We start from the raw sequence: 24918 nt of genomic DNA, 5'->3' as shown, positions 1-24918 counted from the left end.
CAGTTAAACATTTAGACAAACAAGTGAGTCCATACTATTCTTTTAAGCTCAGTATCAGTGGAACTGGAAGCCCCCCATAGATTGGAGCATCTGGAAAACATATAGATCTAGAACCTCAGACTTAAATTTGGATCAGGAGGAAGGAGAGAGCTGATGGGAAAGGAAGACCAGATATCTTTAAGCTCATGAAGTTTTTTCACATAATTCATTATACACTTAGATTTTGATGTCAGTGTTCTTTCTGCGCTGCAAACAATTCAGCAATTCAGTTTTATTCATAAAAAGCTATGCATAATGAAAAAAGTTCAATGCTTAAAAATTTGTGCATAAATTATGCCCAGTATTTCATCAATTGAGTGGTGCTTGGCACTCTGGAATCCCCTCTAGTTTTTTAATCATCATTTGTGGATTTGTAGAAGGACCAATGTGTCTTTAACTATGTCATGTTTATAATGACCATTATAGCTGCAAAACCATTTCTAATATGGGTTAGAAATAGATATCACATCTTTATATGGCTGAAGTGCTCTTTTACTATATTGGCTTGCTATTAACACGACATCTTTTCAGATCCATCTTTTATAATTACATGAAGAAAATCACAGTAATTGCCTAACAACCTTCATATGAGTTATATTTAATAAGCTTTGTTCATCCCTTTTCTAACTCCAGCAACTTCTGCCAAGAACAGGTTTATGTTGAACTAAATCTGTTAGAGTGCATAGTTTTAGTTAACATCCTTGGGGAAGCAGTGGCAACAAATATATTTAGTGATTTTAAAAAATTAAAGATGGAATGAAATGGCCTATAAAGGTAAAATAAAGCATATTCACTGAACTGTCTTAAATTAGGCTTACTGTGCTATTTTACTGTTAGTTCACCAGAAAAACAAGAATGAGTGGCATCTAAAATTCATATATTTCTTGGCTATGAATAGACATTAGTAGCATACATGGTAAAGAACATGTAATTTTATTTGTATTATTATTTATTGCCATGGTGCCCAGGGACCCCACCACAGACCAGAACCTCTTGTGCAAAGTACCCTGAAAACACACAAAAAGACAATAACAGCCTCAGTAAGATTACACACTGTAAGCTTAAGATAAGAGACAAGAAGAGATACAATAGACAGATGGGATGCACAAGAAAACAACCAGTTGCCTAACAATTCCATTCCCTCTGTTGCATGCACCAAGATCACTGTGAAGAGGCATACAAACCCCACTGGACTGGAGGGGTTTGAAGCACCACAGTACAGAGCCCAAGTAGTCCTGCCACTGCAGCCATACAGCGCATGCTCCAACTACAGACAGGACTGAAAGGCAGCAATTTAGCTGAGGCTAGCTGGAGCTGACAATTTAGTTCTTTTTCCCCTGATCTTGGACCAGAAGCTGAGGGAGGAAAGCAGCAGCAGGAAGTAATCCCAAGGAGAAGAGAAAGTCAGAGGGCACCTAGGAAGAACAATAGCATTTGGCCTCCAAAGGCCCTGAGTCAAAACCCTGTGGAGCGGATGGGCCAGAGCTCCCCTCCCTTTGCCCTAACTTTGAGGACAGAGGAGCAGGATTGTTAACCACTAGACAACCCAACTGATCAAAGAGTCCTTTACTGTGACTTGAAGAATGTAAGCATACCTACTATATATTTGAAAGAGTTTGTGTGTCTGGCTGTCTGTCCATCCATGTGCAAGTCTGTTTGTTCAAGAAATCCTCCTAAACAGTAAGAGCTAGGACTACCAAATTTGGTATGCAGCTTCCTCTTATCATAACTTAAAGTCAGGGTTTGGTTGTGCCAGGACAATGGGATGTATATGGAATGCAGTTGTTTCTCATCAAACAGAAAGGGAGGAGTGTGATATCAGGGACACTAATGACCATTAGTAGCAAGAATGGTGGGAAGCAGTTAGAGTTCAGAATGACCACAGGGATGCAGCAAGTGCTCCAGCCCCAGGAAGAAGCTGCAGGCTAGCAGCATAGCTTCTGCCACCCTGGACTGTCCAGGGGAGAAGCCAGTGGGTGGACTGCATGACCCATGCATTTCCCCAAGCTCTGGGCCACCTCCAGGGAGATGCCAGCAAGCGCCTCCACTCCCAAACTCCCCATACCTCCCACACCTTGCCCTGACTTCCGCACCCCCACTCGCTACCCTGACTCCTCTACCCGCTATATCCTGCCCTAGGCTCTTCCTCACCCCCCCCCCCCCCGACTACAACACCTCCACACTTCCAGCCTCCTGCCCTGAGCCGCCCACATCCCCAAGCCCCTGCCGTGACTCTCGCATCTCCCACACCTTCAGCTCCCTTCCCTGAAGAACCTGAACAATGCTGGGTACGTTTTCTAATCCATTATATAAGACTTCAGTTTATTCTGTTTTACAACACATGAGCAGAACACATTTATTTCAGTGTAACGTGATTCTCTTCCTACACCTTCTCCCTCTCCCCCTGGCCAAAAAAATAAGCTTCAAAAATTTCAATTCTTGGTACTGCCCTGACAAAGCTTTTTCTATTACCTTCAGCTGGGTGAAATCTTATCTCTATTGAACTAAATGAGTTTGATCACAGACACTGCCATGGGGCCAAAATTTGCTTTGCTAATATGATGCCAAACTGTGCCCCTGTCAGTACCATAAATCTTATTAAAATGCCATGTGATAATTAAATATTAACAATCTTTTACAGATTAAGAAACTGAGGCACAAATTGATTGAGACATTTTTGTGTGGTTGCACAGCTAGCCTAATTAGTGTGAAGGGAATAGTATCCAGAGATCTTGATCTCTTGGGCTCAACACAATACCATATTTCTTTCCTGTTATTTAAGAGGTCTGAAGTATCATATGTGATTCTCTGAGCCATCATGCCATATACTAGTAATGGAGCTTACGATCACACTTCAGCTAAATCATAAGATAACCATGCTGGTCTGTACAATACATTTTAGAAGACCAGTTTACAGGCTCTTCCCAAGAATTGTAACACAATGCTATAGAAAATAACAGTAAAGGGGGGCGAGGGTGTCTATGTTTACATGTCATAGACAACAGGAAACATATTATACTGATTAAGTTAAATTTAAAAGAAAAGCGCAAAGCATTGGGAAAACACTGAAGCAACCTAGTATTGTGATGTGAAGAAGAATGTAAGCTGCAGTTCATGGGTGTCTCCATAGAAACAAGATATATTGGAGGGTATAAGACATTGTCAGAGGACTAAAAAATTTAAGCCTCAGCAGAAAACAGAAAAGCACCTGAGGGATTTTTTTACCCAGGAAAACAAATTAATTATTCATTTCCTATCTCTGAAGCATCTATATTTCCAGATGATGGGTTATTTGATATACCTCAGGAATTAATCTATGGACCATCCAATCCTGCAGTTTTCTAAAATATAAAATCTATATAAAAATGTATGATTAAATTTAAAAAACAGTAACTATATGAAAGCCAAACACAATTACAATTAAAACAACAAATGGTCTGGTAGCATTTTATAGACTAACAAAACATGTAGATGGTATCATGAGCTGTTACAATTAAACTTGTAATGATGAACAATTAAGAGCTCTGTCCAATGTACAGTAAATGCTCAACACTATTTTCATATATGCTTTCCATAAACTGCTAATTTATGCAGATGAATCCTATCTTGTTTCAGGACCATGTCTTGGACTCTTCATTCAGCTCCCTGAGAAAAGGAAAAAGCAGTGTAGCTATGTCACCTCAATAAGGCGACACTCTCCAAGCCTGCATAGCATTCCCCCTTTTTTAAATAAGCAGAGCTTTAGTTTATGCAGTTGCAGTAGCTATTTATAAAGGCTCGTCTCAACTAAAATTGCCAGATCTGAAGATCATAGATTCCAAAGCCATTGTGATAATCTAGTCTGACCCCCTGTATAACAGAGGCCATACAACTTCTGCAAAATAATTCCTATAGAATGTCTTTTAACAAAAATATTCAGTCCCAATTTAAAAGCTGTCTATGATGGAGAATCCACCATGACCCTGGGAAAATTGTTCCAAATTGTTCCACTGTTAAAAATTACACCTTTCATGCAGTCTAAATTTGTTTAGTTTCAGTTTTCAGCAATTTGAATATGTTACACCTTTCTTTTCTAGACTGAAGAGTCTGTTCTTTGATATTTGTTCTTCAAATAGATATTTAGACTACTAGCTGACTTACCTGGTGTTGCCTGTGTCCTTCAGGACAAGGCCTTGGGAATGGGAGGGGGAACTTGGTATGTGCAGGAGGCTGGGGGTCAGGGTGTGTTCTCTCCGGCCAGCATCTCCCTGCCTACCTGGGACTGGTTCTCTCCCCTTTTTCCTGCCTGGCCACCTGTCCCAGCCTGCCCGGGGCCAGCTCTCTTCCCTCCTCCAGGTCATAACCCCACCCCCAGCCAACATGGGACCTGTTCTTTCCCACTCCTGAGGGCACAGCGCCAGCCTGCCTGGGGCCTGCTCATTTCCTCCTTCCCCCAGCCGCCACCCCAACCCACCAGGGGCCTGTTCACTTCCCCCCCTCCCTGGCCACTGCTTTCCTTCCTTTCCCTCAGGCCTTCCCACCGCCCCCCACCCTCAAGCTCAGCCATATGATGTTTTCTTGCACTGAGTTTACAAATCTATAACATTCTATATCAGTGACCTGTCCTGTTCATTATTTACAGCTCCATCCATTTTTGTGTCATTCACAAATCTCGGTCAGTGATGATTTTAGTTTTCTTTCACAGCACTGATGAAAACATTAAAAGGAGGAGGGAAAAAGAGGGTATGTTTCCAGTGGGGTACTGCAGACTTAGAGGGGGGCCTTCAGTACCGCTCTGGAAACACACCCTCTCAATGACTATTCTCCATTTACCATTACATTTTGAGAACGATCAGTTAGCCAGATTTATTCATTCCACATTACTATCATATTATTCTATTTTTAATCAATATGTTGTGGTACCAAGTCACACACCAGATAGAAGTATAAGTCAATTACAACAATGCTATTATCTTTATCAACCGAGTTATAATGTCATCACAAAAAAGTATTAAGTTAATTTGATAGAAGCTATTTTCCATAAATATATTGATTTAAATTTCATTACTCTTCTTTAATTATCAATCGAGTCCCATATACGTTACTCTGTTATCTAGCAGTATGAGGCTGACAGGCTTATAATTACCTGGGTAATCCTGCCTATCTTTTAAAAAGCTGGCACAATGTTGTCTTTAATCCTTTCCTCTGGAACTTCCTCTGTGCCTCAATACTTTTTGAAAATCAACATTAATGGTCCAGTGAACTCCCAGGACAGCTCTTTTTAAACTCTTGGATACACATTATCTGGACCGACTGATGGTAAAATGTCTAACTATGGTACTTTTTAGGTATCTTCCAGAGATACTAGTGGAATGAAAAGGATGAAAAGGGTATTATCATCATCACCATATGATGAGACTATATTTTTTCTCAAATACAGCACAGAACACTTCAGTCTCTTCTGCATTATTACTGATCATTCTACTATTTTCACCCAGTAATGGACCAATGCCACTATCAGATTTCTTTTTGTTCCTGAGATATTTTAAAAACTTCTTATTGTCCCTCACTCTGTTCACCATGGATTTTTCCTGGCCCCTCTTTCATTCACTTACCGATTTTCTACAATTCCTAACTTCTGGTTTATATTCATTGCTATCAACTTCCGCTTTCTTTCATTAGTTATATTTTAGGTTATAGACACATAATTTGTTTGTATGTAATCAGGAATTCTGGACCAATCTGTTTGCTTTGCAAGTTTTCAAAAGTGGTGGGATGGAGCCAAAGGTCCTGATTTCCTGCCCAAACCTAGCCATGTTAGAGTAGCCTCTAAGTCCTTTTGCTAAGTGAGTATAGCCAAAGGAAAACATAACCCAGCCACTCCTTCTCTATATCCTAACACAGGCCTTCAAAAGGGATCTGCAAGAGTTAGGAGAGGGATACACTGGTTCTGTTTTCACTGAGGACATTTCCATGCTGGAGGGAATTCCCAGGTAGGGAAATATGTGTGGTTTCCATTCCCTTTGTGCCTCAGAGTAGCATGAGGCCATAAATTTGCCAGTTTCTGAGAATATGAGGTGATGGATATAAATAGCTAGAATGGTGAATAAAGCTTTGGTTTGGCTTGGAGATACTCAGGCTATGTCTACACTGCATTTTTTTTGCGGAAGAGGATATGCAAACGGAACACTCATTTGCATATCTTCTTCCAAATCTTTTTGCGGAAGAGGTTTTGCCACTAAAAAGCCCCGTGTAGACAGGGCCATTTGTTGGGGAAAAAAACCCTTTTTCACAAAATCCTTTATTCCTCAAAAATCAAGGTTTACAGGATCTTGCAAAAAAGGCTTTTTTTTTTTCGACAAATGGCCCTGTCTACACAGTGCTTTTTAGTGGCAAAACCTCTTCCTGAAAAAGAATCGGAAGAAGATATGCAAATGAGAATTCCATTTGCATTTCTTCTTCTGCAAAAAAAAAAAAAAATCACAGTGTAGACATAACCTCAGTTTTAAAAGAGGTCATTCAGCCTGTTCAAGACCTCCTCTAGGGGCTGCCTTAGCAACATCCGTCACCAGCAAAGCATCTTGCCCACTCCAATGACCTGGATTCACTTCTTCATGTTGGCATGGAACATGTTCTTATGTGCCAAGATATCATGTCAGCAGCTATGGTGGCTCCAAACTCGGACTGTTGAAAGTAGTTGAAACTTCAAAGGCTGGGGAAAAGAAGAAGAATCTTCTAAAAATATCCTATTGGCATATGAGAATGAAGGGCTACAAAAATATATAGCAGTGGGTGGAAAGTACAAGAGGATGTAAGTTAAAGATGAGTGGGGACTGTTTTTCTGGCTCCTCAGGATATGTCATACCAATTAAGCTTCTTACAGAGCAGCAGAGCTGGTGAAAGTAGTGATTCTAAGAGCACTATGGAATCTAAACAATGTATATCACCCTTTGCATTTCTTCTAAATTTCACCTAAATTATTCAAGCCATAGAACTTTCACATAGAATGCAGAGAGGACTCTCCCATTTACTTCACACTTACTCCAGGAAGTACCCCACAGCAGAAATATTTCTATAATTAATAAACCATATCAATTTGTTTCCAATAAACAACCAAAATTCATTTCAGACACCTGGGGATAGGAATAAAAGTGGTTATTGCTCAGTTGTGCCCATGTTTACGATTTTTTCAATATTTCTAGGAAAGAGAAAATATGTGTTCTATACTCAGGGGAAGAGTGCGTGCAAAGACACTTATTTACACTACAAGAGGATGTACAAGTTTTCTGATTTGTGCACAGCTGCTAAAAGCAGTTTATTGGCTGTGGGGCTGCTTTTAGCTGACAAATGGCAATCTTGCATCCTGCACAAATTGGAGACATAACAATAAAATCTGCTTCTCAGAGGAGCCAGGGGAAATTAAAAGTTTCTTAAAAAAATATACACAAGATGAAAATAAATGAAATGACCCAGAAGAAGAACATGAAAAACAGTTACAATTAGTGACTCACTAATAAATGAAGAATGATCTATTAGGATGTATTCTTGATCAGTGTCAGTTTTACTATCGACTTCAATGGGCTTTAGATCAAGTACATAGTTACTGGTCTGATCTTGCAGTCCTAGCTCATGTGTACAGTACATGCTCTTACAATTAGACCTGTCAATGTTAATGAGATTTTCACATAATTAAGGAATATTCACAGAACGAGGGCTGTCCATTAAAAAGCCCGAAGAAAGTTCTGTGTATGTTTTTACATTAAGCTGTTTGTTCAGACAGCTTGCATGATTGAATATGCTTCTCCTTTAAAAATTAAAAAAGGAAATCTACAAATGCTAAAATATTTCATTTTAATTGACTTTGCATTGGTCATCTCTCTATTCATCCTGAATCAGCATAGAAGCCAACAAAAGAGAATGTAAGAATAAAGAATTCCGAATTCTACCCCCACATCTCTTTTTTTTGTATGGGCTGTCCATTTGCATAACCCATACAGAATAGTTAAAAAAGAAGAGATCAACATTTGCATTAGCCAAGTTATACATGAATAAAAATCAGACTGAATCACAGATGGGGACATCAAGGGACACCATTTAGGAACAGTCAAAGGGAGTTGGGGGAGGGAGAAATACAGAGAGGAATAGCATTCAGGAACAGTCAGAAAGACAGAGACACACAGTCTCAGAGCCAAATTCTGGCCTACATCAGATAGGTATAATTCCAGCTGATGTTACCAGGACTGCTGGAAGCATACCTGAAGACATAATTAACTTCAGTCCAACAATTGCAGTTCCTTTAATCTATAGAAAACATTTGTCATCCACTTCTATTGATTAAAGTATGGTACATTTTGATAGACTATCACAATGTAATCTGAATAATGCTTTATCTTATTGTTTATAGACATGGATTTTTTTTTAATCAAATTCATGTACTCAATTGTTCACTGATGAAACTTAATCCTAGATTGTGTGTATATGGTATTAAGATGATTTTTCTAACATCTTTATGGCTGACCTAGAACAACGTTTCCTCAACTCCCGTCCCCTTTCACCCCTCCTCTACCTACGGTACATCGATGATATCTTTATGATCTGGACGCATGGCCAAGAAACACTGGAGATATTCCACAGAGATTTCAACAACCTACACCCCACCATCAACCTCAGCCTGGACCATTCTACACGAGAGATCCACTTCCTGGACACCACCGTACAAATCAACAATGGAAAATTAGACACCACTCTCTACAGAAAACCCACCGACTCATACAGTTACCTACATGCATCCAGCTCCCATCCAGAACACACCACACGATCCATTGTCTATAGCCAAGCCCTTCGATACAACCGCATCTGCTCTAATCCCACTGACAGAGACCAGAAGCTTCAGGATCTCTACCAAGCATTTATAAATCTCAACTACCCACCCAGAGAAATAAAAAAGCAAATTGAAAGAGCCAGACGAATACCTAGAAACCATCTACTTCAAGACAGACCCAAGAAAACCAACAATAGAACACCACTTGTCATCACCTACAACCCCCAACTTAAACCTGTCCAACACATTATCAATAAACCACAGCCTATATTGGAACAGGATACCATACTCAAAGAGGCTCTGGGAGACAGACCCATAGTCTCCTATAGACAACCACCTAACCTCAAGATGATTCTTACCAACCACCACAGGACATACCACACTAATACCAACCCTGGTACCTTCCCTTGCAACAAACCCCGTTGCCAGCTTTGTCCACATATTCATTCTGCTGATACCATTATTGGACCTAACCAAGTGAGTTATAAGATCAAGAACACATATTCCTGCGCATCCAGAAATATAATCTATGCTATCATGTGCCGAAAGTGTCCGTCTGCTATGTACATTGGACAAACATCTCAAACACTTCGCCAAAGGATTAATGCCCACAAAACAGATATCAGACAAGATCACAAAGAGAAAACAGTTTCTTGCCATTTTAACCAGAAAGGACACTCTCTCAATGACTTAACCACCTGCATTCTGCTACAAAGACCTTTTACATCTGCACTTGAAAGGGAATCCTCTGAACTGTCATTCATGTTAAAATTCGACACTTGCCAACAAGGACTTAACAAACATTTGAACTATCTCACCCATTACCAAGATAGTTTCCCCAATTATCACCTCTAATACCATTAACTCACAAACATCCCACTCTCCCTACCTCTAATATCATCAATTCACAGACACTTACCTTCCTTCCTCCCCCCCCCCCCCCCCCCCCCCCCCCCCCCGCATCCCACTCCTGTTCTGCAATGTGATTTGTCCTTTTCATATTTGTTCATTTTTTTTAAATTGTATCCTTTGGTATATATGGTTGTGACTACTTTCTTCCACTATTTGATCTGAGGAAGTGGGTCTGGCCCTCGAAAGCTCATCATCTAATAAACCATCTTGTTAGTCTTTAAAGTGCTACATTGTCCTGTATTTTGCATGAACTGAAATAAAACTCAGGGATTCTCCCTGGGATTAATTCTTGGTTAAAAGAGAGAGAAAAAAAAGATCATTAACCAGCTCAGACATAATTTCCAAACCCCAAATAAGGAAAACAATAAACCTGACAGATTACTTCAACTTTTTCCTACTCACACATTCAGATGAACTCAGGGCATCTGTTTTGGGGGAGTTCATTTCTTCCCTCCATGCCTGTAGAAGATTCCCGTCTATCTCTCTTTAACAAAGGAGACTGCTTCCCCTATATGAAATTCTTTAGCTGCATTTCATTGGTTCAATGCCTAAAGCCCCCTCCCTCAGGTGCAGAATAGCTTAAGGTTAACTTAACCCTTTACTCGATCTCCAGGTATGTTAGGTTCTCCTTTGCAGCTCCCATTCATGACACTCCAAGTGATTGTGGCCCTGGCCTGGGCCTAAGAAGATCTACCATATATACTTGATCATAAGCCTAATTTTTTTTGTAAAAAATGATGCAGTAAAGAGCAGGGGTTTGCTCATGAATGGGACAGTGTATTTTAACATTTTTTTAAACTGAGGGGGCTTGGCAAATTTCATTTCCCAGCCCAGCAGGCCAAACTGCTGGTGTGCCAGGACATTTTATGTACCTGGATTATCCACAGGCCCAGAGCCCCTCCATTCCCAGTGGTTGCTGTTTGCCATTCTGGGTCAATAGGAGTGGCAGGAAGTGGCAGACAGCACATCTCTTGGCCCTGGCTGTTTCCCACAGCTCCCATTGGCTGGGAACGCGAATAGCAGCCAATGGGAGCTGAGAAGCTCTGTGCCTGCAGATGCTCTAGGTACATAAAACGTCTTGATGTGCCAGTAACTTACGCTGATGTGTCAGTAACTTATACTGGGACTGGAAGTTTGTCAACTGCCCATACAGAGTTAGCTTATGAATGGGTAATTGCGATTTTTACATTTTTTTTTTTTTTACTTAGAAGGTTGGCTTATGAATGATCTTATGATCAAGTATATATGGTAAATTCATTCTCGTGCTTCATCACTAGCTTCCTGTGTGATCCTGAGCTAATCACTTAATCTCTCCGTTATGCTTCAATTCCCTTCATCTGTTAAATGGCTACCATATTATCTTCACTATTTGACAAGTGTTGTAAAGATAAAGACTGTGCAGTGCTAAGATAATAAGGTAATGCAGGCCATATGAGTACCTTGAAAAATGTATGCTCATCATTCCAGCACACCATATAACTCCTAATGATGGATGATTCTCAAAAGAAATTCAAAAGTTCAGTTTGGATAAATATACTAGTATTTAAATGTATATTTAAAAATTTAAGGCAGCAAAACTTGTCTGAAAAGAAACTTGAAGTGTGAAGTTACTTATACTTCTTGAACTCATTCAAAACACAGTCACAGCAAGGAGGTTTTTTCTTGAGGTATTTTACCACTTTTGATTCAAATCCTAGCCCCAGTAAGGACAATGTGAAAATAAAAACTTAAAATTAAAAAATGGGGGTGTTACACAAATGTCTTTAGATCTCAAGATTTTTTGAGGGTGGGGCAAGTTCAAATTTTGAGTGAAGATAGAGAGTTGGTCCTTTTCTCCAATCTAGTCTGCACAATTTTAACACCTTTCCAAATACAAATATTACAGAAAAATAGAAAAGGGGAAAATACATGCCAGAGATATATTTAGCCCAATTGGCGGGGGGGGGGGAGTAGACAGAAAGTGCATTTCATGACATGTTGCACACTAATTCTGCCTGAGGAAAATCCCTGATACTCTATTGACAAGTATAAATCAAAACTGTGTGTTTCCTTGTAAATGTGTTTGTATACAAGCTATTTGTCTACATTTTGATTGAATTTTCCTATCAGTTTTTTCTTGTGAAGCATTTTATCTGAATCAATATGATGTTATCAATAAGATTATTTCCTCTCCATGATAATCTGAGTAGTATGACCAAGGTCTGGGTCATTGTTGTGTGTCAACAGAATGAAAAACAAGTATTTTCTTTTGAAAATGTTTAACACGGCAGGATTTTTTTTCAATCTGCATCATTTTATAATAGGGCAACAGTCATGCTGACCACCGTCCATTGCTATTTCCATAACATGAACCTTCTCCTCTCCTATGTTTGATCACACAACACACCTGTGATACTTACAATAATTTTTTATACTGAAGAGGGGACATTTTAAAAGTATTTAGCATTTAGTAGTTGGAAATGAGATCAGCCATCACCATGTAACCAACCAGTTCTCCGTGAACCTCCTATGATCCATGGACTACAGTTTGAAAATTATTGGCTCAGGAAATTGGTAGTGACATACAAGCCTCAGATTACTGACTTAACGACTTACATGAAAGTAATTTGTGTTCTTCACTATAGTCACTCTTGAAGATCTTTCAACACCACCGTTGCAACTGTGGTACACAGATCAAGGACTGATTGGTCTGGACTTCTCATCCATTTGCAATGGTGCCTCCAGAGCATACCTGAGGCACATCACTGCCGCAGCAATGGAGATGCATGCATGGACATTCTAATATCTTTCATAATCATAACATTCATTTATTAAAAAGGGGTATGAAGAGGTACAAAGTCTAATTTAACTCTGTGGCAATTCTGCCACAAAAATTAACAGACTAAGCATTATACTGGTCTGTGTTCTGTTATTGTTCTGTTAGGGTTACTAACCCTAACCCTATAGCTAATGAGCCCTTTGATGAACTGAACATGTACCTAATTTTTCAATTTAGAAACACTGTTACATGCTTCAGATTTCCTTAAGAAACTTCATGGATGAAGTTGGTGGTTACTCCTTTAATGAGAATCAAAAACATGTTTCATTGATACAATAAGAAAACCCCACAAAAAATTGAGACATTTAGAATAAAAACGTTGAATTCAACACTGCAGAACAAGAATAATGATACGAAATATGATGAGTACTAAGTGTCATATCTAACTCTTTGGCCATGTCTACCAACTAAACTGGTACTGCTGCAGTCAAAGCAACAGTGTATATTTAGCAGATCTTCTGAAGACATGCTAAATTGATGGGAGAGTAGATCCAGCTATGTCGACTTTAGTCATGTTATTCTTATGAATAAAGTAGTAATGTAACATAGATCACTTACCAGGTTGATGTAGCCAGCCATTTATTAATGAATATCACTATTAGTAGCATTTTCAAATTGCCTACACTGAAGTAATCACAATACTGCAGAATACAACATCCATGCTTTTTTAGGTTACTCTAAGTTTTAGTATTTTTATAATTACATAAATTTCATTCCCATTAGTTTTTTTTTTTTAATTTTAAACTGTAGAAAAAATTTACTACCATTCAGGTTTTGTAGATGTATACTGATGTCACTTTGCCAGCAGGGTTCTAAAATGACACTAAAATATTTTAATCACTGAAACGGGACTTCTATTGACACCATTTAGTCAATGCACATTTACATTATGTCACAATCCCCATAAATTTGCATCTGCAATATTGGCATGAAATCAGAGACACCAATGAAGTCCCATTCATGTAAACTGAGAATTAGCCTTAAATATTCAGTATTTTATATGAAGTAACTCATGTTCACAAATACAACCAATTGAAATCCTACCCTGGTTAAGAGAATGCAGACATACTGGCTAATATCTTCTGTAAATGAAATCCTGAAGGGTCACATAGAATAGGGCCCTTTTTCCTAAAATTGAAATACATAATGAAAAATTGTTGACATTGTAAAAATGTGGGTGTATTAAAAATAATGTTAGGGGAATAGACTTGGATTTTTTTGCCATTTTTTAAAAATTGAAAATACTGTTAAAGCTATCTAAATAGTTTCCAAACTTGTCAGTTTACTGAACATAGTAGTTTTGGAAAAGGATAAATCTGAACCATTTTGGCAATGTTTCCGATAAAACTATATAAAAAAATCAGGACAAATGTGTATAATTTTGAACAGTTGTAATTGAAAACAACTTTGATTTTTTTGTGAAAATCTGATTCACAGTCTTCTTTATATGCACTAGCATTTCAAAAGGGCAAGTTTAACTGCATTTGTTTTTTGATTGAGCATGCTCATAACTAGCTATATTTTCCCGTATTTACTATCTAAGGATTTAAAACATTTGCTGAATTATATAACAATCTATATTGGGCACTAACTATTATTATTTTTAAAATAATTTAAAAATAGATTCTCAGACCAACTAAAGCATTGTAAGCAGAAATAAATGCTACTCTATAAATTGCATCATGTTGAATATTTTGATAATTTCAAAAATCATTTTTGGCTCTGTATTAATATTAGATCATCAGTATAAACTGATGAAGTCTATATTCTGTCCAAATTTATAACATATGTTTTAAGTTCACTAAATATTTGTTCAACGTGGAAGACAACAGCTGCTAGCAATGTAGTCACAATATCCCCTCTGTGCCTGATCCAGTCGCTGGGAGACATTTTGTGCTCTGTTATTTTCCTGATCCTGACACAACATAACTGCATGGCAGAATATTTAATTTAGCACAAGAACATTATTTTTAAATGGATAGGGTGTGGAAGTATCCCAGTTATGCAGTAGAGCAAATAAATGACTCATAAATAACAATATGCAATTTTTATATCATGCTTCTGATAAGAGATTCTTAAAGAGGTTTATAAAGAAGGTTGGAATTATTATCATATTATACAGATATGGAAACTGAGGCATCAAAAAGCCTTGTCAACTGTCACCCAGTAGGCTAGGGGCAGAGCTAGGAATAGGTCCACAAGACTCTTGAATAGTTCAAAACTTACAGCATTTTTCACAAAATTAAAAGTGAATAGGCTTTGATTTCCCATGATGCACATAACCAAGTGTTAGATCCATGGTGACTAGGAGTTACAAAATTTTCCTGACTATAGTCCAGGAAAACAGGATATTTTTCTTTTAAAATGTAGCATGTCCATCCCCAAATTAGATTCTTACTGGAAAACTGACTTGACATGTGTTATATAATTTCTTTTTGTTTTCAAGCTAAATCATTTGATGATTGCTTAGTAGTATTTCAGACTTCAGAACTATCTTGTAATAAAGGACATTGGAAACTCCAGAAAGCAGATACGCTTCAGAAAAAAAGAGCCACTATCATTACATTATGAAAACATGCACCTAAATAAGATGGCTGTCAATACAGTGATATTTAAATTACTAAAGGGATCCAGCCAGAAATTTAGAGATAAAACTTTTAAAGAGAAGTTGATTAATAAAATTAATATCCTAACATTCTTTTGAAATTCATAACGTAGTCAAATAGGAAGGGTTCCAGGGCACCATGCTGCTTACAGTCATGTCCAGCAGTTCTGCAGCACTTTCAAGCCAAACGAAGCATAACTCATGGGTGTCTTTTAGTGTAGATGCATCTGTAGGCTTGTGTCAATCTGTGTACTCCTCACTGGACACCCACAGATAGACTAACAATGAAAACATCTTTCCTTTTGTAGAAATTGACTTCCTCCAACAATACAGAGGGATCTTCTGGCACAGTTAGGTGTGATTTCTATTTTGGTACTGAAGTGGCTCCCACCTTCACAGTATCTAAGAACCACCCTGCATTTATCCCAAAAAGAGCATTGTATGAAGTAGGGAATTATCAGTATCCCCATTTTGTAGACATAGCACTGAAGCACAGATTACATGGTGAACTCAGTTCAGAAAGGAAGTCTGTGGCAGAGCTAGATCTTCAGAATCAAACATGTGAACTACAAGACCTTCCTCCCAGCAACTCCTCTTAATCAGAAAGGATAAAAATAACACAGATTTGTCCTTTCATATTTCCACACTCAGCCACTGCTCTCTAGCATATTAATGATGGCACCACAAAAGCAAAAGGAGCATGTCTGAATGTGTGCTTCAGGAACATGCAGGAAGCTGATATAATTGGTTGGTCACACCTCAGGAACCTGGCAGGTTGGTGTCACAGGGGCAGACTGACAGAATTAGACACAAAGTTATTCTGCAGAATGCTGAGAGTTGAGATCTTAATGAAAGGGTTAATGAATGATCCTATAGACCAAATAGTTTTTGTTTGTTTAAGTTAGCAATGGGATACTCAAAAGCACTTAAGTAATCTGTGAGTGGATGCCCCATTTAGTTTTAAATCTCACCCGAAAAGCACAATCACAATATAACCAGAATAGGTCTTTTGCTCACTTAATTACTTGATTTCTTTTAAGCAGTTGCCTGCATTTTACTTGACTAATTGCACACCTACATCATAAAATCAGGCCAAATTTCCAGGTCTCTGACTGGAGCGATCAGACACCCTAAAGCTCTCATATGAAGGAGACATTTGTGGTGTATGCAGGTGCTGTACTTAGAAACACAAGGCACCATTAAGTATCTAATATTCTCATGCCTGGAGTTCAGCAACAGTTGTCCTCACATGACAGAATGGATTCTCAGAGGAGAGACGCATTATGCTCTCTGTGTCTGATCAAAAGTAACTGTTAGCTCTTTTTTGTGTGTGAATGAAGAATACATAACAGCAGCATTCCTTGGGAGACATGCTAAGCAAGATATGAACTTTTATGAACACAGAAAATGCAAGTGTCTCTCACTTTTATACAAAAAGCATAGATGTGCCTAATCCTGTGTTAGTGGGGGGCGAGGGGGGGGGAATAGATTACCTTGTGAGGTTCTTAAAGTCCTACATTACTATGATTCTATAGTAAAGGTATGCTAATGCTTGTTTACTGAAATACAAACATACAGACCTAATTCATTACTTTCAATGTCATGGATTTAACACAAAATCAGTCAGGATCTGGACAACATTGTGTTATCTGGGAGTGAGGAGAACAATGAAAGGCAGCTTCTCACTGCACACAAGTTCACATGAGGGATGTGCCAGAGTGGTACCACTAAAGGCTTCAGAGGAATTAAGGACAAATATTTGAAAGGCAGGAGAGTATTATTACAGTCAGATGGATTATTTCCCTCTTCCTGTTGGTCCTGATCCCAAACCAATGGAAGTCAATGGGAAGCCCATAGTCATTTACATCTACAATAAACATGGTACTTTTAAAGACTTACACTGTTCTATTGTTCTCCTTGGCCTCTCATGATAGGACAAGGAGCAATGGGCTTAAACTGCAGCAAGGGAGGTTTAGATTGAACATTAGGAAAAACTTCCTGTCAAGGTGGTTTTAACACTGGAATAAATTGCATAGGGAGGTTCTAGAATCTCTGTCTCTGGAAATATTTAAGGGAAGGTTAAATAGACATCTATCAGGGATGTTCTAGACAGTACTGGGTCTTGCTGTGAGGGCAGAGGACTGGACTCGATGACTTCTCGAGGTCCCTTCCAGTTCTAGTGTTCTATGATTCTATGTTCTTTTTGGAGGCAGATTTGCATTACTGGATTGGACTGAATGGGGAATGGAACAAGCCAAACAAGCTTGCTTCCATAACACTCATTCCTACCAAATTTACATGAATAGTTCCAAGATGAAATGTGTGCCATAGATGAAATGTGTGTCTGCTACAAAATTAGATTCTAATTACACAATTTATGGCTTTATATTTGTCCATTTTGTGCAAATTAAAAAAAATGCTTAAAGTTAACTAGAAAATAAGACATCAACTTTTCTTCATTTTGTTACTTCATCATCCCAACACCCATTTGTCTGCTTGATCCACCTACTGAACCCTATCTGATGCCTAAATTGTAAACTCTTCTGGGGAAGACACAGTCTCCTTTGCTACTTGCTTGTGTGGAGACTAACGCAAACGGGCCCTTGCAGCCATAGAAAGAAGAATAAGGTTGAAAGTCTGACCCCCAGAACCTCTCTGAAACTTTTCATCTGAGGGTAGAATACAGGCATGTGAGAATAGCAGTCTTCAATCATTGATCAAGTTAAGTTTAATACTGGCTACAATATAGTAGACTATATGGCCTTAGTGTTCAGTTAGAGTTTTTAATACCTGGCTTTCAGTGTCTGTTTGGTGGTTGCTGAGAGAAGTGAAGGAGAGAAAATCCAGAAGAATCAGATGATTGATTGTAAAGGTTTCTGCACTGTGTTAATTCAATTTTCAACATTATTAGGGAATTCACAAAATCTAAGTTGCCAGAACATTTGGGATGCAATATTTACAGAAGCGATATCACCGACTTCACGAAAAACAGGTAAAAACAATTAAAAAGGCATCCACTATGAGCTTTGGGTACTTTATTTGCAGCAGTTTGTGATAATACAATTAGATTTTCCTGCTTTAAGAGCTTTTCTCTTTTCTGTGCTATGTGAAAAGCCTGCACAAACAGGGAAAACAAATGTCTGTACATAGAGAACAATAAAGCTGGCTAGATACAAAGGACTGTCAAATACACCAAGGCTGTGTCTACACTGGCACCCCTTTCCAGAAAAGGGATGCTAATGAGACACTTCAGAATTGCAAATTCCGCGGGGGATTTAAATACCCCCCGCGGCATTTCCCTGAACATGGCTGCCGCTTTTTTCCAGCTCGGGGTTTTGCCAGAGAAAAGCGCCAGTCTAGATGGGATCTTGCGGAAAATAAACCCTTTTCTGGAAGATCCCTTATTCTCTGGCAAAACCCCGAGCCGGAAAAAAGTGGCAGCCATGTTCATGCAAATGCCGCGGGGGATATTTAAATCTCCCGCGGAATTTGCAATTCCGAAGTGTCTCATTAGCATCCCTTTTCCGGAAAGGGGTGCCAATGTAGACACAGCCTTGGTGTATTTGACAGTGTTTTGTATCTAGCCAGCTTTATTGTTCTCTATGTATATTACATAGCTGGAACTGGTTCCGACCAGCCTTAAATGCAATTCAGAGTCCACTCAGTGTGGATGCGCTATTTCGAAATAGCAAAATGCTATTTCAAAATGCATTTGTGTGTGGACGTGTTATTTCGAAATAAGCTATTTCAAAATAACACTGTAGTGTAGATATACCCTAAGTGTTGTGCCTGGTAAGGCCTGCTTGAAGATTTGGGCTCTTCTAAGTGACTAGTTTTCCTGAATTACCAACCAGTGAGCAGGAGGTTTACTTCCCAATCACAGAGACCCACATGAATGAAAAGACTCAACTCCATAGATACAGAAGCCACAAGAATAGAGGCCTGATCTCCATGCACTGATACACTGCCTTCTGCTTCCATATTGCAGCATAGTTCTGTCAAGAGCTACACTACCTTTCTTTGGGTTCTCCTGCAGCTGTACAATACTAGCCATAGAGTGAGAGATAAAGTTATTTCATGTTGCACTAATGCCTGATCAGTTTTCTGCTCGCAAACACACTGATTTCAGCAGGGGAAAATACAACCGAAAATGGTTCTCTTATAGATCATCTGCACCCATACCCGGAAGAACTTAAGGGTCTCCTTAGCAGGAAACAGGTGGACAATGTTATAACCTCAAAACTCCCCATTGTGTCAGTTGAGGAAATCTGCTGGATCTGACTCTACTACAACATACACAGAAGGAGAAGGCATTAAGCATCCATTTCCTTTGCTTCACTAGAGATTCATGCCATATATTCACTCTGCCTCTTCCCCTCTTGTGAGCAGGCATTTCATACAAATTCTACAAGAGCTGTGCTTTTGAAAAACTTCAATAGCCTCTCTGCTTGTAAGAATATTTTCAGGGGGCTGGCCTGTGAGAAGGAAGGACAGTGTCCATTTGCCCTGCAATGATATATAAAGTATTGCCCTCATCTTGATACCAATTAAGTTAACAGAATTTTGATGTCAACTTCAGTGGGAGTAGGTTTGAGCTATCTGTGTCCACAATTTAATTTGGTGCATTTCCCAGTAGATTAGCTGAGATTCATAAACACTCTTGCTGCTCTCATTTTGGAACAGCTGATCGAATGACCAGGATCTAGAGGAAATGTTTGTTCTCAAAGAGCAACAGGTTACCGAGGGGCTGAGTTTAATTTGAGATCTGCAAACCAAGAGTGTTCTTCTAAGAAACTGCACGTTACAGCAGGATTGCCAGCCCTCCAGTATTGGCCTTCAGTCTCCTGGAATCAGCATTGATCTCCTGGTGACTATTTAAAGCAATCCATGACATTTTAATAAGATATTTAAAGAAAATTACATTACATCACATTAAAAAAAAATCTCCCAGAATACCTTCAGTCAGAGTTGGCAAATCCATGTTATGTACAATATGCTTGTGACTTTCAGCTCTGGAATATTTTTATGATCACTGGTCATCTTCAAAGGCTTTACAATTTCATCATTGTAACTAATTACTATTACTGCTTCCTCGGATATTGAAGTAATATTTATTACTTACAAAGAGCAACTGTCAAGATTTTAATGGTGTCCACTATGCACAATTTCACTACAGTAAAGCAATATATGGAGTACTTTGTGACTTCTTCAGTTTTCCCATAAGTGCATAATGGTGGTTACTTGACAGTAACAGACGTGTTGCCTAATTCATATTTCAGCAACACACACCTAAGAAGAATTACTAGCTTGGTAAGCAGAATAACTTTGGTCTTTCCTGAATACTTAGATGACATTAATACTGTTCTGTATGATTTTCATGACCTTGTCAGTCTTAATATCTATTTTGTAAATATATCGGTCAAAAAGTTAAATTATACTCTATGTACAATTCATGCTACACCTATGAATACATTTTTTTCATTGTGGCATTTATAAATATTTCATAATGTATCATGATAAATTAAAAATAATTTAATTAAATTTAACTGTAGCCTTTCCAGTCAATTATGTCTGGCCTGCCATGTACTCTAGCTCTATACAACAACCTGGAGCTAAGTATTTGAACCATACTAATAAAAGTAATGCCAATGGTTAGACAGCAAAAGTGTCTATCAGAAGTTTACAGCCTGTGCAAAATATCTTTCCATACAACCATATTATGCTGTAATATGTATAAAGAATTTCCTTTTGAAATGAGTATGGAAAATTAGCAGGCATTAGAACCCTCAAATATCCTATTATTATTTAACCTTTATATTAAGGTAGCACTGAAAACCCACAAAACACCAGGGCCTATATTCTCTCCTTTGCCTGTGTGTGAACATGGCTCTTTTGTGTGTATGAATCAAGACTTGACCAGGTCCCTCAATCAGAAATCCCTTACGCCAGTATTATTCTAATGCTAACTCCAATGAACTTAAGAGCACTCGTTCTTGATTTACATTGGTGATCTAAGATGAGATCCAGGCCTTTGTATCATAAGAACACATTTACAATAGAAACTGCAAGTTTTTGTTTTGATTTAAGCTAAGAGCAGACGTAGCATTAAAAACAAAAATTGTAACTTTCCAAGCACATGAACCCCAGTTTTCAGAAAAATATGCTCAAGATAGTGTTTGAGGGTTGTGCCCGCTGCTCGTTGTGCTCACCAACCTCCATCTCCCTGGCAGCTTTTGCAGGCAGAGAGTGTGATGATATCATTCTGTTGTCCAGCAGGAAAAACTTTTATTAGTCTCTCTCTATATATATAAAAACACTGCTTCAGAGAACACTTATGAATAAAAACTATGGAATGTCTCTAGTAATGACACAATCAATATTATGTAGCTGTATAACACTTGCATATAAAATTTCCTTTTCTGACATTACTATTTTGAAAAGTGGAATATTGTATATGCTCTTTGCCATGATTACTTATTAAGTTCCGCCCATGTGTTACATATTTTTGTATCCATAATATCAAAGAAATACTAATATGAAGTTAAAAATTTAAGTGATTGTATAGCTTTCATTCATGTGATCGTCAGCATGATAATTTTAGTGTACACATGTTGATTTACTTTGTATTTCATAATTAATAATATTCTATTAAAAAGGCAATGAAGTATATATCAAAAGTTGTTATAATAATCTTAATTAATTTGTTGAAAATAAAATGTTACGATTGTAAATTGTTTACCAAAAGAAGATAGAACAAGTTCCAATTCAATAATCTTCTTTCTTTCTAAATGATGGCCTCTGACAACTACACTTTACCTCAGATTAGATGAACCAGGATACATAAAAGGTTGCGTGCCAGAATTAGAGTATTGCAGCAGTGTGACATACAATAAATGCAGAAACTGAATTACATCTTTTGCTTAATGTAAATGACTGAAGTCTATGGAAATTCCTTCCTTTTCTAGTGCACTTTAAGATGTATTTACAATGAAATAACTTTCACAGAGTATATTTAGAATGCCAACTCTATGCATGTTTTAAACTTTAAAATATCCTTTATTTGGGGAGTTGTTAGCAAAAAGTAGAGGGAAATGCCTGACAGTAATCTTATGCTTATGCTTTAATGTGTGCATACGAATTGAAATAATGTAACTTGCCTTCCGGCATTTCAAACACAGTAAAACTGGATACCTAGGGCCAAAAATTTTGTTGAACATGTAGATTTTATAAATCTAGTAAACATTATTTAATTGCATTTGCATACCAAAGCTTGCACTTTAAAATGTACTGGATTGTTAACTGAATAATCATGTTGATCACCTGTTGCTGAATAAAGAATACATGAATTGACTGGAAAGCATGCTGGATATTCGTCCTCCAAATCACTGAAGAACACATTTTTAAGTGCTGATATTAACGCATGTTTACAGACTAATTACTCTGCTAATGCTGGTATCCAGCCTTCCTTAAAATGTAGCAATGGGAATGAAAATAATAGAGAGCCATTAAAACTTTTGAACCTATGACAATTATATATATAAAAATATACAGTTTAGTTTGGTTTTCTTGGTCCCTAGAGAAGATGCCTTTTACTACTACATCCCTGTACACATTTTAACAAAGAGAAGCTATTTTTCCTAGATACTTGAGAGTTAATTAAAAACTGTGTCTGTTAGTGTAGTTTTACTAAATTTTTATAAGTATAGTCTGATCTATCAGTGCTAAATATATGATAGAAAAATGTCAAGTGTTAAGAAGCATTGAGCTATGAAAAACAGTTATATAGAATACATATAACATTCATACATTTCAATTCATCCAGACACCACTTACTTGTTACAAAGTTTCTTTGTCCTAAAGACCCTATTCTCTGAATCTTACTAGAAGAGAACTAGTAACCTAGCAGTCCTTCATATCTCTGCTTAAACATATCCTTAGATAAAATTGTAACCCTCACTGTACAATTAATATATCAGCTAATTTAGAATATTTTATGTGTTGAGTGCACTGTCGCTAGTATTTTAGGTTCAAAGCTTTTTAAAAAATGTTGCTGTTAAATAGTATTTTTATCAGTAGTGTTTGAATGATATGAACCAACAGAGCACTTCACATCATACTCTATCTTTTCTCTTTTATCCCATTTAGTGCTGTTGATAAGAGATACTACTGAATCTTCTTCTGCACTCTGCTCTACAGAGATACCTGCCCTTTTGGTAAGGTTTTTCTTTTTTGCAGCTTTCAATGAAATAAAGAGTTTTGTAATTGCTGGTCCTTATATTTACTAATTCCATTCAGCAACATGCCTACTTTAACGGAAGTATAAAAAAAGGTTGATGCCTTACAAATTAATATAGGATTTATTGTACTGAAGGTTAATACCAGACTGAACTTATTTTATTTTAGTAATGCATGTTTAGTTTTAGACTTCTTTGTGCAACCTACTTTCCTATTTACCACTGTAATTAAGGAATATCATGTAAGGCAGCAATATGATAATGGAAAATAATGTAGCAAAACCATTTTCCATAAAGACAATACAAGCCTATTGCTTGCATGAGGCAAAAAAACATGGTGCAAAGTACTAGGGGAGGGAGAAAGAGAACATGTGTTGAAAATTAACTCGTTTATGGATAATTAATACATTATTTTCTGACTGATGACATGATGTTGAAGAAAGTATAAACTGAAGGTAAAAAAGTAAGAAATGAGTCATTTTTGACTTACCGTCTTAAAGACTAATGATGTACTGCAGGCAGCATCCAAATACAGAGCATGGAGCGTCTCACAAATCAGAAAAATATGCAGTCAATGAACAATTCAAATTCATGGTAAAAAATGAAGACCAGAAATTAAAGTATGTATCCAGGGGCCTGATTAGTCACAGCTTTGACTTGCCTGCTAGAGAGCTCTGCAAAACAAGTATACTGCAGCAGTGTGGCAAGCATAGGATTGCAATGCATGTCCCATATATTCAAGCATAATAGAAAACATGGTCTGGAGCTTATTCCATGTGGATGTGGGCTTTGTTTTGTGTAGGCAGAAAAAGGAGAGTTTTTTCACATAATAGAATTAGAAATAAGGATTTGTCTTGATTATTGTATAATCTGATTTCCCAGGATATCAATTACATAAAGCAGGTGCCTCTGTCTCCTGGTTTCCAGATAAATGCTTGTAATCTCATTTCACAAATGATCCCTATTTAGACAGGAGCCACCTATTGTGATGATATCATTTGCTTTAGTATCCATAAATGGACAACTTCCTACTCGACGTCACAGCCCCTGACGACACAAATCTTTATAATATTGAGGGGGCAGGGTGATTGATGGGGTCCCATCAATCTACAGCAGCTTCTGCTGATGTGATATCATGAATCCTGCATAATCATCCACAGAGCTGCAAATGAAGAAGAAACATTAAAACTGCCTGGCGGAGCTCATTAAAAGAAATTCCTTTTAGGTGAAGGCAAATAAGATAAAACCACTGGCACCTTCTCAGAATTCTCATGTTTTCAGGAAGCACTGGGGAGTTTAGACAAGCAGAATCCATCAGTGCTTAAGGTGTGTAGCTGACAGTTTCTTTTTAGCGAAGTAAGAAATACTGTATGTCTTGTTTCTAACTACTGCAATATATATATATTGACAGCAAAAGTACCAATGCTTGCACACTACATAAATATTAGCCATCCTTATGGAATATTTTTAGGACTCTGATTGTCAGTGCTACTTGCTCAGTAAATAAACT

General features: G+C 37.8%; 1 protein-coding gene across 1 annotated transcript in view; it reads right to left on the bottom strand.

The window, feature by feature from the left end:
• Positions 1 to 24195, bottom strand: part of DLGAP2 (DLG associated protein 2) — a 466399-nt gene extending 442204 nt beyond the window's left edge. The window contains exon 1 of the mRNA XM_075923576.2: positions 23899 to 24195. The gene's annotated coding sequence lies outside the window, so the exon portion shown is untranslated. The remainder of the gene's footprint in view (positions 1 to 23898) is intronic.
• Positions 24196 to 24918: the final 723 nt, after the last annotated feature.

This window comes from Pelodiscus sinensis, chromosome 3 (genome assembly GCF_052426305.1).
Source record: "Pelodiscus sinensis isolate ZL-2025 chromosome 3, ASM5242630v1, whole genome shotgun sequence".
Classification (NCBI taxonomy): domain Eukaryota; kingdom Metazoa; phylum Chordata; order Testudines; family Trionychidae; genus Pelodiscus; species Pelodiscus sinensis.
This window is presented reverse-complemented; position numbering and strand designations above follow the sequence as displayed.